General features: G+C 43.8%; 1 protein-coding gene across 6 annotated transcripts in view; it reads right to left on the bottom strand.

The window, feature by feature from the left end:
* The window catches only part of LOC148508451 (uncharacterized), a 262,947-nt gene that overhangs the window by 102,284 nt on the left and 146,030 nt on the right, over positions 1-14,633 (bottom strand). The gene's annotated exons all lie outside the window — the stretch shown is intronic.

The following is a 14,633-nucleotide window of genomic DNA, read 5'->3' as shown; positions in this document are numbered from 1 at the left end:
CGATTCTGCCAGACATTTGGAAAATGCCAGTATTCGTAAAGGCAAAACGCACAGGGTTTACCTTTAATATCATTACCATGTTAAAAGTGGTCGTTAGGATCGATTTTGAACAAAGGCAACTCAGTACATTTACGTCTTATTCTTTTCATAATATCCCTGCTTTTGTGTGTAGCGGGTGCCGATTTTGGACCTATGTTGCTGTGAAAGTCAGTACACAAAATTTGTATTATGTTTTGTGTTATTTCATGTGCCTTTTTGTCATTCTCAGAATATATATGATAGCTCAACAGTTCAAGTATTAATTAATGTAAATTAACATATTGTTTAGTCACTGAAAATGTTCCAAAATATGCAATAAATGGCTTACTTTACAAAACCTTCTAGACATGCATCTGCAAACAAAAGCCAAAGGACTATATTTATAGAACACATATTTTCCAAGTGTTAGTTGTGCCCATAGTTAATTTAATTAACTGCCTCTACGCTGATGACATTGTATTGTGACTTATTTAAACTTTTTTCCCAAACAAAGGCACACATAAAATAATTAAAAATAAATAGATGAACGAAAACATAATATTACAAGAGGAAGCACTAACAAAGGCCTCCAGATAATCACCCACTGAGCTAAAAAAAAAAAAAGCAAATAGCCATAAATCAAAGTCAATAGGTGGCAGGTTTCTTGCACACCGTATAAATAAATGCCATATATTTTCACTGAATGAAAATAGGGTAAGGTAATGTGTTGTTGCCCACTAAGACAGCAAGATCATATAAGTGGGTGGGCCCCCATGTCCCCTGATAAACTATGATTAGTGACACTTTTACACCAGAATCCCAGGTCTGTCTCAGGATTGGAACACGATTCCAAGCCAGGTCAGATCTGAGACTTAGTACATTCCTATTGTGGCGCCGACCTGGAATTGGCGCCGACCTGGAATTGGCGCCGACCTGGAATTGGTGCCGTTCACACGATACACAAGTGCAGTGCCGGCGCTTGGAGATGACATCATCGCTAAGTGCCGGAAACTCCAACTCTCCACTGAACACCAGACTGGAGCAGACAGGCAACCTGTGGAGGGGAGGGTGTAATTCCAGGAGGGTGTCTGATGTCACAACTGTCACCGGGGAGATGGACAAGTTGCAGCCGCCCCATATGAAGTGGGGATGGGGTAAAAACTGGAACGGTCCGGACCATACAGAGAGACTCTCTCCCTCCCCGGTGACAGCTGTCACAGACACCTTCCGATTTCACCAAATCACCATGCTGCAAAAGGGGCCCGGGTCGGATCAGTCTACCCGAGAATTTTTCCTATGCGCTGCCGGCCGCCGGGCGGAGAGGAGGGGGCCATGTCGGAGACTGCACACGGGCCTCCTCCTCTCTAGAAACGCCCCTGCACTGAGCTGCCACCCGCGTTGACACGGCAATAGCCCGGGTTTTTGCGGAGGTAGTAAAGGGTTATTACATCCATATCACAAAACACTTAAGATTCCATTGTGATCGTTTATTACATATTTAGAACTTTATCAGAGCTCTCTACTTTCTCCCACTCATTGGCGTCTTACTTTTCAAACTATTAAAAAATGCCTGACAAATGCAACCACATTTCATTTGACATATTGCTATTAAACATAATACATAGGGCGCCACAAGAGATCAGGAGTGCCACACAGAAAGCAAAAAACAAGACAGTACATGGTAACACGGTACAATACTGTACTGTGAGCAATACAGTACAGTGGGCCTGATTCAGAGCCGGACGCTATTTGCGCTCACTCGTTCAGAAAAAAGGGCCGGCTATTTAAATTGAGCGCTCGCTCTTTGCGGTCTGTTGACGCCTCTATGTGTGAGCGAGCGAACGAAACATGCGCTCGCTATTTTGTAAAGACGCCCCCTGGCCGCTCGCATCCTACGTCATCTCCGCTATTTATTAGATTGATCGAGTACATCGTAAGGCATCTGAACTGCTCGCAGTACTTGTGGTTGGATTTTCCTACCGCAATCATGCGAACAGTTCAGGCTAAGAAACAACCAAGTGACGTGGCCGATGACGCTGCTTTGTTAATTATGCACACCCTTAAAACGCCCGTTTTGACCGTTTGGCACACCTGCGTTCGGATCTCCACTCCCCGTTTTTAAGCACCTTCCCCTGTTACCACCCACAAACGCCTCATCCTGTCACTCAATTTAGCAGGAACTCGCTATTTTGCGAGCGCTCGATTTCCGACCGCACTGACTGGTTGGAACATGTGCATTATGACCCATACGCATGCGCAGTTGTGCGAACATCGCTCGGAGCGAACGAGCAGCCGCTTACGAGCGGCTCTGAATCAGGCCCAGTATACTGTACAATAAACAAATAAAACTACAACTCTCTACACAGCTACTGATGCAAAGGGCGTGAGAAGAAACCGATACCCATAGGCTTGGGTGCAACAGGTTTAGTGCCACCGAAAGATAAAGAGTTTACATACTAACGGGAATGGGGACACAAACGAATGGCACAGTGGAACTAAGGGCAGGGGCAGGCGTGGGAGAGATGAGGAAGAAAGAGGGTGAGGTGGGCGGTTATGCTTTTATGATCCACTTGATTTCACTAGCTTTTTACTAAGACTGCTAAAGACATGCTGTAAATACATAAAAACTATATCAAAAGTAACGCTACGGCAGCGTGAGAAATATACCCTGAATACAATAATACAGTGGAAAATGGTTCCTTATGTCAGGCTTGTGTATGTGTTTTAAGAAAAACATGTAAAGCACATTTAAAAACACACCAACAGTGCTTATAAGCCTTTAGAACTTGGGATCATTTTAGTAGAAAAGTTCTCATATGGTTAGAATTCAGGCTTAGATTTGAACTTTGACTAATACTATTAAGTTTTGGACATGGAATAAAGTTAAAACTTGAAGATTTATGACTTGAGCTACATTTACGTGTATGTAATGGTTGCACTTAAGACTATTAGTTAACTGCTATAGTTAATATTTTTTTATTGACCCAGGAGATCACCTGAATGTTACCCTAATTGCAAAAATGGGTTTCTTGTTTCTTGGAGCACAATGGTATGGATGTGTATACCCTACAACCCCAACTCCACCATTTGGTAATCCAATGCTGGGTGTCTGTCCAGACCTGGTGTGCCCTTGGTGTAAGGCCCCCCCCCCCTTTATTACAAAGGGGTAGATGGTGATTTATCAATTCAGATCTTCAAATGTCAACTTAAGAGACCATGCAGCAGGTAAACTTAAAATAGAAACAAAGGTGTGTAAGACATTTACATATATTACTGGAAATTATTGAAAGTTTCTTCTATGTGACTCATTTCAACATGGTTTTATAAACGTCAGCACCAAAAGTTGTAGGTTCTGGCCCATTTCATGCATGTTTTTTTTTTTACTAAAGAGGGAGAAGAGCAATAATATATTAAGTGGATTCCTTCATTTAGGCATCTGAGCATGAAGGAAAATAATTGTCTTATAATATTTATGTAACTCGTATAGATAAGTGAACAGCTTAATATAACAAACATGTTCCGTATTGAATCCTCACGTATGGAAAGGAGAGATCTGACGAGGAGAGTCACACAAAACTGATGTTTAAACTGGGAAAACTAGAAGGTCTGTTAAAGAATGCAAAAATAAAATAGGAAAGGAAAAGAAGCGAGACCCACTTCCTGCCATAGAAGCCGAAGTGACCACACCTATCCCTCATGGTGCTCCTAAAGACTACGTTAGTGGAATGACTCCTTGCAATTACTGGCTTCTCTACCCTGCTCTTATCGGGCACTTAATTAGAGAGGAGAAAGTCACTCCAGACCTAGTCATTCTTGTATGTCTCTGTCAGAGCTTGCAAGGTTTATAAATCAAATGTACACAGGCGACAATACTGCTGTATGTCATGTGTATGCTTTACTGCACAGAGTGACAATTAAGGTGAATAAAAAAAACATTTAAACTCACTTTGCACATGAAGAAATGTTTACATCACAAGAAACAGCAGCTATAATATATGTTAACTGCAGCAGCCAAAAAGTGGCACGGCTAGTAAATAAATATATATATAGATTTACTATCGTGAATGATAGTGTAGGACCTGCAGAGAAATGGCGTGCCGAGATGTGGGCTGCAGGCTTAAATGCATTCATTAATCCATTAACCCAAAACCCATAAATCATGTACTTTGGTGAGCGAGTTTATGATGGTGAGTGCTGAGAGTTGTGTTTTATTTATTTCAGCAATGTGGTCACATGCCAATTTGCACCCCAAGCCTGGAAATGATGAGTGCAGGTTTGCACCCCGAATCTAGGAGAGGAAAGTGCAAATGGATTCAAGTCAGTCAGTCTCTCTCTATTCTCTGTAAAGCGCTGTGAAATATGTGTGCATTATATAAATAACTGGTAATAAATAATACACAGAGCCGTAACTCTGTGCCAAAAGTAGTGTCAGTGTCGCCCCCCCCATTTTCTAAAAAGGGAAATTAGGCGGACGCCTTCTGAAAAAGAGTCATGGCCTCTTGATAATGATACAAAATAAGCAACTTTCTCATTTTATTTAAAAGAAGACACAAAATTAATCATCTATTGTAATATATTATGGGCGGGATGTACTAAGATGAAAAATGCGGTTTAATTTCTGGACAATTTTATGGATATTTAATTCATTTTCATTTGTTATTAGATTGTTTTGTCAATAAGTCCTCATTGTGGTGATGGAATTATCACTAGTTGCACAACTGATGAGATGTTAATACCTATGTATATAGTTACATTATATGGACAGGTAAGGGTGAATATTGAATCAGCGGGTTGGGTATAATATGCCGGTGTATGAGATGCCGGAGGTTGAAATACCGTGAAGAATCCTGACAGTGTGAAATACCCTAACCCCCTACCCTTTGGTGGTGCCTGAACCTCACCTCCCCCCCTCCCCCCTGATGGTGCCTAACCCACCCTCCCCGCAGCCTAACCCTAACCCTTCCCGGGGGATGCCTAACCCACCCAGGGAGGTTTCTAAACCTAACTCCCCTAAACTTAACCCCCCCATCCCCTGGTTAAGTGTAGTACTTACCTGCAGCCTTACGTTAGGGATGCCACGCAGTCGGGATACTGGACGTCGCTATCCTTATATGTTCGGCATTGCTGCTTGCACTTAAACGTATCCCGAATCAACTATATGTCTGTACCATACAATAAGTGTCAGCTGCTTATGTACATGTTGTTTGTAACTATTAATGTGTATGTAACCGGTCTGATATTATAAACATTTTTTATATATAATTTACCAATGTTACAATGTTTCTTTATGTAGACAAAACATGCACTTTTCCTTAAGTCAGCTATAAGTAACGCCCTTACAACTGTTAACTCCGGGACAGTCGCCAATAGGTTTGGCAATAGATGAAAGTCTAAACATCACAATTAAATGGTGTTATTAACACAAAGAGTCTTCACCTGAAAATTTAATTGTCTCTCGTCTTTCTAATGCTATTTGAAGCAAGAGAGAAGCAGGAGCCAGCAAGTGATAAAAGACATAACAATTTGCTGAAAAACTGTGACACACGTTACTAATATGTTGCTTTTGGCTACTAATCTTTCATTCCAAATAGTCCATCTTTTAATTATTATGTACAGTATAGAGATGTAAGGATTACTGCTCAACTGACCCAAGATAGCATTAGTCTAAACAATTATTTAAACTATATATTATTACATGTTTATGAGATCTAGGGGTCATATTTTTATATTATAAGCTGTTCTTTGAACATGTGTAGTCTGGCCTGCAGAGATGTGTGCATGTCTATAATTGCAGTTTGTATCTTAACATTATCTGGATCAGAAGCCTCTTTCTTCTCTTTAGTGGGGAAGACACACCTCATGCAGAGCTCTGTATACGTCTTGTGCCCTAAACCGTATCATCTGCCTGAACTTGCAGTGTAAATAATGTTCTTGCTGGGGATTCCAAATCTGCTGGCATGGTGCTGATGATGCAGCAGAGGGAGGAGGAAGGGAAGCCCGCATGGGCTTATCATTCATCCTGTAAATTAGCACTCTGCACCCTTTGAGTCTCATTTAAATATCTGCTCCCACAAAATGATCTCTCACATTTGTGTGGTTGTCAACTTAATATTTATTAACAGTTATGTATATAGTGAACAGATATTCCTTAGCACTTTAAAGAGAATAATTCAGTAATTCACATAAGACCCTGTAACAGTAGAGCTTACAATCTATGGGCCTGATTCAGATCCGCTCGCGAGCGGGTCGATGGTGTGCTCTGCGCACGCGCAGCGGCCGCCCTCCGCGTGCGCAAGCCCCGGAGCGAGAGCGAAAATCTCTCGCTCCGTGGCTCACTACAAAAGGGGCGGCTGTCGATGTTGATCGACAGCTCGCCCCGTTTTGTAGGCGTGGCGGGGGTGGCTTCACAAATGGAGGTGTTCCCAAGCGAACGCCTGCCGTTTGTGGGCGGTGTGATGTCAGTGAGAGAGCTTCCGGCTCTATTAGAGCCAGAAGCTCTCTGGGGCTTGCGGCCACGAGACCCTACCACAAGCGATGGTCTTGACCATCATCCTGGCCGGTCGCAATAGCTGTGGGTGGTCACCCACAGCTATGCGATTGGCCAGAAGGCCACACTACAAAAAAAAAAAACGCCCAGATTCAGAGCGAGCACTCTTTCAGAGCGTCCAGCTCTGAATCAGGGCCCATGTTCTCTATCACATGGACACCCACACACACTTAGGGATAAAATTACTAAGGTGAGAGTTAACTAATCAGATTCTACTTAACATTTAACTAGCACCTTCTAGAAGATAATAGCTAGAATCTGATTGGTTGCTATGGACAACATCTCACTTCTAAAAACTCTCACCTTAGTAAATTTACCCTTAGGGTTAATTTTTTGTCTGAAGTCAATTAAGCTACCAGTATGTTTTTGAAGTGTGGGAGGAAACTGATGGACCCGGAGGAACCCCACGCTAACACAGGGAGAATATACAAATTTCACACAGACTATCCAGGGGCAGTCCCAGGAGATTTATATTGGAAATGACCCTATGGAGTAAATTTACTAAGATGGAAGTTCTATTTAAGAAGTGATGTTGCCCATAGCAACATCACTTCTTAATAGAACTCCCAGATAATAATCACCATTTATTGTTATTTGTTATCAGGGTTTAATCTTTATAATATTTCTCTTGGAAGACAAATATATATCATCATGGCGGCGTGTGCTGCTAACATACAGAGCACATGGTCAGTGATGATGAGTTGTCCCTCATACATGTGGTGTATGCCTATGTGGCCGGGAAGTTTGTCAGATGGGAGCTGGTGGGGGTGAGAAGTGTGATAGACGTATGTCAGCAGATGACAGCTGTAGAGACAGCAGCCGGCTGCATGGGCAACAGTTAGCTGCAGAGAAGGGAGCCAGCAGGTACTAACGGTAATGAAAGCCATACTCCCCCCCCCCCTCCCCCCCACCACCAAATACAAAAATACAGCCATGCAATGTCGGGCACAATTGCTTATTGAAGTGTACTATTTTTATTATTTCAAACAATTGTATTATAACAGATCTGAGGAAGTATGATGAAGATTGTAGTGGTCCAAGGTCCTCCAAGACAGTATTGTGTGTTACAGGTTTACATGCTCTAGTCAACTCTTCCAAATGCCAACCACTACACCTGTGGAGTGGGCATGGAGAGGCATGAAAATGAAATTCTCTATTAATCGCTTCATCATGACCCCAGTGCCACAACACTGCATTCTGTCATAGGAGAGGTGCTAAAATGACATTATTATCAGCGCCACAACCCCGTACATATTTCTGGTACTCTCTTCAGGCAAATAAGTTAATCTAATTGCAGTTTCAGGCATACACTGACTGCTTGTGTGTTAAAAATTTATAATCTATTGTTTAAAAAATGACATATCAATAATCAATCATAAAAAAAACAAAAAAAAAAAAACAGTTAAGCACATAGTATTCGGTTCTCAAAACCCCAATGTAATATGGCCTACTATGTACTTTGAACTCTCAAATAAACCCATTACATTGTACTGAGTGCTGCAGGCAACACTGAATTGATGAGCAGGATTTGTCTGTAAGAATCTGTGGGCCTGATTCAGCAAGGAACTCAGTTGCTAATACGCACTCAAGTGGCCGATTGCTGCGTACTGCGCATGCATCGCAGTGCGCGTGCGTGAACTAGCCATTGCGGTCGGGACTGAGATTGCAGAGGCTACGTAGACCCATCACAGAGTGATTGACAGAAAGTGCCGTTGTGTGTGGTAACGTGGGGTGATCAGCCAAACATAGGCGTGCCAGTGCATTTGAATGCAGTTGCATGGGCGTGCATAAATTATCCACTGCGATGCCCTATGCAGCCTGAGGCCTGATAGCGTGCGTGGAAATTAGCAATTTCTGAGTAAGGTCAGGGCTTGGGCAAGTGTGCATGAGGCTGCGATGGTACTCGATTGTACCGATGTTTTCGCAAACCTGCTAAACATTACGGATGTGTGTACGGTAAAGTGGGCGTCTTTATGTTGTGCTTTGCGATCGCAGTGAATTAGCATACTATCACACTTGAACTGAGTGCGTAATTGCTATTGCATTCACAGTTGCGTTCCGTAGTGAATCAGGCCCTGGGTCTGTAGGACCAGTCTCTTACATTAGTTTCTTGAGGAAACACATTTTCCAGGCATTAAGACCGTGATGTTAACACCTGCTTGTAAGTCTTGTATATTGTGAGGCCTAAATTAACTTAACTGTGACCTATATTCTAATTATCATTGACAACATAAACTTTTCATCCAGCAGACTCTCCCTTTCTTCTGTCTGAACTGGGAAACTCCTTTAATTGTACTGTTGCTATAGTTTGGTAGGATTTCTGGGCAGGTGATTTGGGCATGTGGAATCTGATACTAGAGACCACACCTCTTTCATTTACTGTCCTGTTTTCACTGAATCTCAACAGACGAGAATAGTTTCTGACAGGTAAGAGACACACCTGGGGAACAGTACGGCATGAAATGTAATCTGCACCAGTACCGTACAGTGACTCAATAGAGTGGAATGGACAAACTGTTAGAGCTTAAAAAGGGAGTGTAGACACAATGATGAATTCATCAGATAGGGCCATTGTGGTTTTTTTTTTTTTTTTTACAAATACATTCAGATAATTTAACCCAAAATAGGGTACGACGTACTGTTAAAAAGGGATGCAGTTAAAATACCGTCGGAGGTGATTCCGGCGGTGAGAATGCCGGCGCCAGAATCCAGACACCTGTCAGAATCCCGATGCCGGCATCCCAACCGCCAGAATCCCAAATGTAAGTACCGGGGATAGGGGGAGGATTAGCGTCAGGCACTAGTGTGAGGGTTAGGCACTAAGGTGGGGGGGGGGATGTAGGTGTAGGCACTAGGGGGGAGGTAGAGTTAGGGTAGGGAGAAGGGGAGGATTAGCATACCGACCAACAAAGTGTCGGTATTGTAACCCTATCGGGATACCAGCATCCAGTACCCATCCTGTTAAAAGTCATCCCATTGATTTATTAGTTTAATTATACTGTGATATTACACATCTACTGGCCCAAGTTATACTATTAATATTCTTCAAGTATAGGAGGGTGGTTCAATAACACATTTGTAATGTTTTCTATTTCATTCTAGTTTCTGACCAGGCCAGAGCAGGAAGACTACTGCTTCCCTCTCACGGCCATTAGACTGAGGAGAAGAGTATGGGACCACAAGGGCGGGCTTCTTGTTGATTTCCTCACCAAAAGAGATACTATGAATGATGTCCGCTATTATGACACATTGAGCCAATTGCACTGGGGGCAAGGAGGGGTTAGGGGCAGGCAGTACTGGGGGTAGGGAGAGGATAATGGTAGATACCAGTTGGGGGAAGTACTGGGGCAAGGAGGGGGTTAGGGGCAAGCAGTACTGGACGCAGTAGTTACCTCTGTCCTTCTGCTGGGAGTCCCCGGCCGTGTCACCAGAGCAGTTTCATCCAGCATGAGCTGCACCTCAGGGTATAGAGCTCCAGCTACCTCCTAGCCCGGCCAATGTCATCCACCCCGGCTTCCTGTGACAGCTGGTTGAAGGGGACGGGGATGGAGCGCAGGCTGCTGGTGGGATACGGCACCACCAACATGATGGAGGCAACAATGCTTCTGCAGCTGGGAGAGTCACAGGGTGGCCGACGGGGAAGGTATTCAGTGCTGGAGGAGGATACAGAGGCGCCGCTGGATTCAAAGCAGAGTGGCGCACTGGCGGGCAGGGAGGGAGGAGACACTGCAGGCGACATGGAAATTGGTTAGGGAGACACTACAGGAGACGATTGGCTGTTGATACACTGCAGGCAGCGATTGGCGCTCACAGCCAGATCATAGTGTGTCCTGTGAGGCCTGTTCATTTCCTAAAAGTGAGCCCTAGGTAGCCATTCCAGGGTAAAAGATGCGCTATAGCAGGTATTTGCAATCACTGAACAACAACTGTATGTTGTGAAGGAGAAATGATAATGATCCTTATTCAGAGTTGTACACTATGCCGGTGTGTTCACAGTTGAGCGGTAATCAGCAATCTGCGCATGTATCTTAAGTTGCACTGCGCATTCGTCAAGGTACAGTACCATAGTCGCTCGCAGCAACTATGTACTCGCAGCGTGATTTAAAGTCGGGGAGCGTTGGGGGAGGTTACGGGGAGTGGAAGCAAAGAACACATGCATGCCACGACTGTTTCAGGGGGTGTCACAGACTGCGTTTACAAGAAATATAACACGGCGTCTCAGTTCCCATGGCCTTTCTCAGGCTTACTCAGGACTGCGACAATCAAATGATCTGCGACCGATGCTGCGTCTTTGAACGCAGATGCTGCAACATTTTACACAGATGCTGGGATTTGCAAAGCCGCAGGTGGGAGTCTCAATACATCTCCCAGTAACTGCGACATTTGCATCTTCTCAAACAGCAGCTGCAAACACATACACACAGCAACTGCATACACATACACACAGCAACTGCATACACATACACACAGCAGCTGCATACACATACACACAGCAGCTGCATACACACAGCAGCTGCATACACATACACACAGCAACTGCATACACACAGCAGCTGCATACACACAGTAGCTGCATACACATACACACAGCAGCTGCATACACACAGCAGCTGGATACACACACACAGCAGCTGCGGCATAAGCATACAACTCTGAATCAGGCTCAATATCCATATATGAAACATGTTATTCATTTGTATGTTTTATTGTTGTTATATGGTGTAAATGTAGCCTAACCCTCCCCACCCCGCACCCTAACCCTCCCCGTTAGAGCCTAAACCTAACCCTCCCCCTTCATGTCTAAACCTAACCCTCCCCCCTTAATGCCTAACCCCCACCCAGTGGTGCCTAACCATAGACTCCCCCCCAAAAACCTAACCCAACTACGCTCCCTAAACCTATCCTCCCTCCCATGGCTAATGCTAAGGGCACCCTGGACTTATCTCGTTTGGGCTGGCGTCCCGGCTTCGGGATTAAGATAGGCGTTGGTATTTCGACACCTATCTTAAGTCCCTTGTCGGGATTCAGCTGTCGGTATTGAGACCAGCGGCATCGCGGCCGCCGGTCTCATAACTACATCCCGTTGTAAATAAAAGCTTGTTTGCTTCATAGACAAGCATCCATGTAATTTGTAACACAATTTATTTTTATACCGATTATTTCCTCTAGGCCAGCGCAGTGATATATTATTGCGTCATGATTTCTATTTTTGGGAGCCACAAATTAAGGGGTAAATGTACTAAGAATCGTGTCTGTCCAAGTTAGCATTGCACTGTTCCCCTGATTTTCAAACACAGAGATTTACTTAAGGTAAAAACAGGTGTAAAAACACAAATCTATCTGCAAAACACGGCTAAACACACAAATAGAAGTAAATACACCATCGAACCAACTTGCAAGTACTTTCCATTAACAGAAATACAACACAGGGATTTACCAAGAATCGTGTCTGCAAACATGGTCGTATATGTACAAAATAGAAGCTTAAAATAGACCGCCTCACCAGCAGCGTGTTGTGCAGAAACCAGTGTGATTTGTGTAGGCATATGTTTGCTATAAGGTAAATAAAGTGTTAATTTAAAAAAAAATAAAGATGGCGTAGGATCCCCCTCCCAACAGCAGAACCATCTCTGAACCTCTGAGACCATTCTGGTACAGGAAAATTGGGGGGAAAACCAACTTGGGGTTCCCCCCATTTCCCTGTAACCAGCACTAGTCTGAACCAGCCAGAGTGGTAATGGCACAGCAGGGGGGAACACAGCGTGGGGTACCCCTGCCAAACCATTCTCCAGACCCAAACTGGTCAGCCTAGGGCTGGCATTCTTTGGAAAGTTGGGAACTCCCAATAATGAGGTCCCCCCTCCCGAGGATCAACCAGCCCAGAGCACTTCTCTGCACCCCTGGAGGTAGTGGTTGCAGGGGTAATGGGCTAAATCATGTACTAATCATGTTCTTCGCAGTGGGAATAAAAGTCCCAGCCAGCCTGCTCTGCGGCACTTGTAGAACCACAAGTACCAGCAGAACACTGGCACCTGTGCCCCCAGTGTAAAAAAAATAATAATTAAAAAAAAAAACCAGTACATATGCACTGAAGGTTTTTTTTTTTTGGTTTGTTTTTACACATTCACTCACTCACCTCTACTCACACTACATACTTACTGACTCATTGGCGCTGGTCGGTCCTCTTGTCCAGTAGAATCCGATTTTCAGAAAATAAAACAAATAAGCCCACAGACAGCTACAGTATAGCGCTACCAGAATGACAGGAAACCCACAAGGTTGTCTGCACCTTAGCTGCTCTTAGTCAATCAGTGGCCAGTTAGTATGACAATGGCCGCTGATTGGCTAAGAGCAGCCAGGCTCTTAGCCAATCTTGGCTAAGGTACAGAAAACCCAAGTTGATTACATCTGAAATTCTTTTTGTTCTTTTCAATTAGCTTAGAACAAGAACACCTAGATTGTATTTTTTTCCTTTCAAAATTCACTAAATGGTCTGGTGGGGTGATATTTTTAGATATTGAAATTAATTACAGAGCATACGTGCATACCCATTTATGTCCTTCCATGCTGTCTCTTTTGCTCCTATACTAGAACTTCCCTACATCTGAATACATTCATTTTCCAAGGTTAAAACAATAAGTTTACAAATGTATTCTCTCATAAAACTCATTTTCCTAGTGCACGGTTTCTCAAACTCGGTCCCCATGGAACCCTAACAGTGTTAAGGTGCGTATCCACTTGCCAACTAGGAAAGACAGTACGATTACAACATTGGAATCGTACAGTCGTTCCTCATCCCCTGTAGTGCCTACACTGAACGATATGTTGTTCAGTGCAGGCACCCTCCCTCATCCCTGAACATGGTCAATCTGTCGTTACCGGCAGATTAACCGGTATGTTCAGGCGATGATTGATGTTGGAAACAACCATTGGGAGCGCGCATCGCTGGTCGTTTCCGACATTAAACTACCTGATTTATGCACGATTAATGGATGACTGAACGATAACAATATCGCTGAACAATCTCCCGGGTGTGCTGGATGATCGATATCGATCATCCAGCACATCACCAACCCACCAACGAACCTCCCTATAGTAACCTGCTCAATATCGACCAGGTTGGCCTGCATGCACGGGCGATGGACAATATCGTTATCGTCCATACGTGACCGCACATCGCAAGTCGTTGGTGGGTTGGAAGGGACCAAAAAATGCACAATATGAACGACCCCGATATGATTGATATCATTTTCATTCATATCGAGCATTTTAATCGTCCCGTGTGTACGCACCATAACCCTGGTGCTAGAGATCCATCTGAAAACAGGTGAAATTATGCTCAACTCTGCATTGCCCACAATTCCCCCATCATGCCCTCAAAACCTTGCTTATGTGCTAATGCCACACTACCACCCACTTACCGCCCCTCCAGCCGTTAGTGGCTGAGCTGCATACAACTTACTCAGCATCACCTATAATATGAGAACATCTGTAAAACTGATGAGCTCAATTCTGCATCGGCGCCATAATTAGCCTTGTGACATTACCTTGCAGATCATTCTTTCCAGTTCTGTCCCTCTTCTCAGTCATCCCTTCCCATTTCTGTTGTGTTTTTTGTTTTCGCTGTTCTTATATATTGCTTATTTTGGAACTTTATGTTTTAATAGTAAGTTGCATCTACCCTTATTGTTCACCTTACGATACCAATAATTTGTGAAATATACGTGAATAACTTTTACCTCTAACACAAAAAAGTCAGGATAAAGGCTCTAATTTTATTCCCTTACAGACACATCTATGACTGCTGGGTGATGAATGCACTTCAGAAAATACACCCTGGATTTTCAATGAGCTCATTACATTCCAAAGTATCAGAGAGACAATAGCAAACTAATCCACCTGCCTCAAATTCAAGTCTGGGCAGGCTTCCACCTGTCTACTGGATGCACTGCTATCCTGAGTTACCCAGAGAGCAGGTTTGCTAAGCCCTGCATCGGAATGTGTAAAGCAGGTTAAATGGAAATGAGAGGATCAATGTTGGAACATCAGCTCCTGTGACGAAGCTCTA

Source organism: Taudactylus pleione, unplaced genomic scaffold (genome assembly GCF_031769625.1).
Source record: "Taudactylus pleione unplaced genomic scaffold, aTauple2 ptg000366l, whole genome shotgun sequence".
Classification (NCBI taxonomy): Eukaryota; Metazoa; Chordata; class Amphibia; order Anura; family Myobatrachidae; genus Taudactylus; species Taudactylus pleione.
The sequence above is the reverse complement of the archived record's forward strand: the minus strand, read 5'-3'. Positions and strand labels throughout refer to the sequence as shown.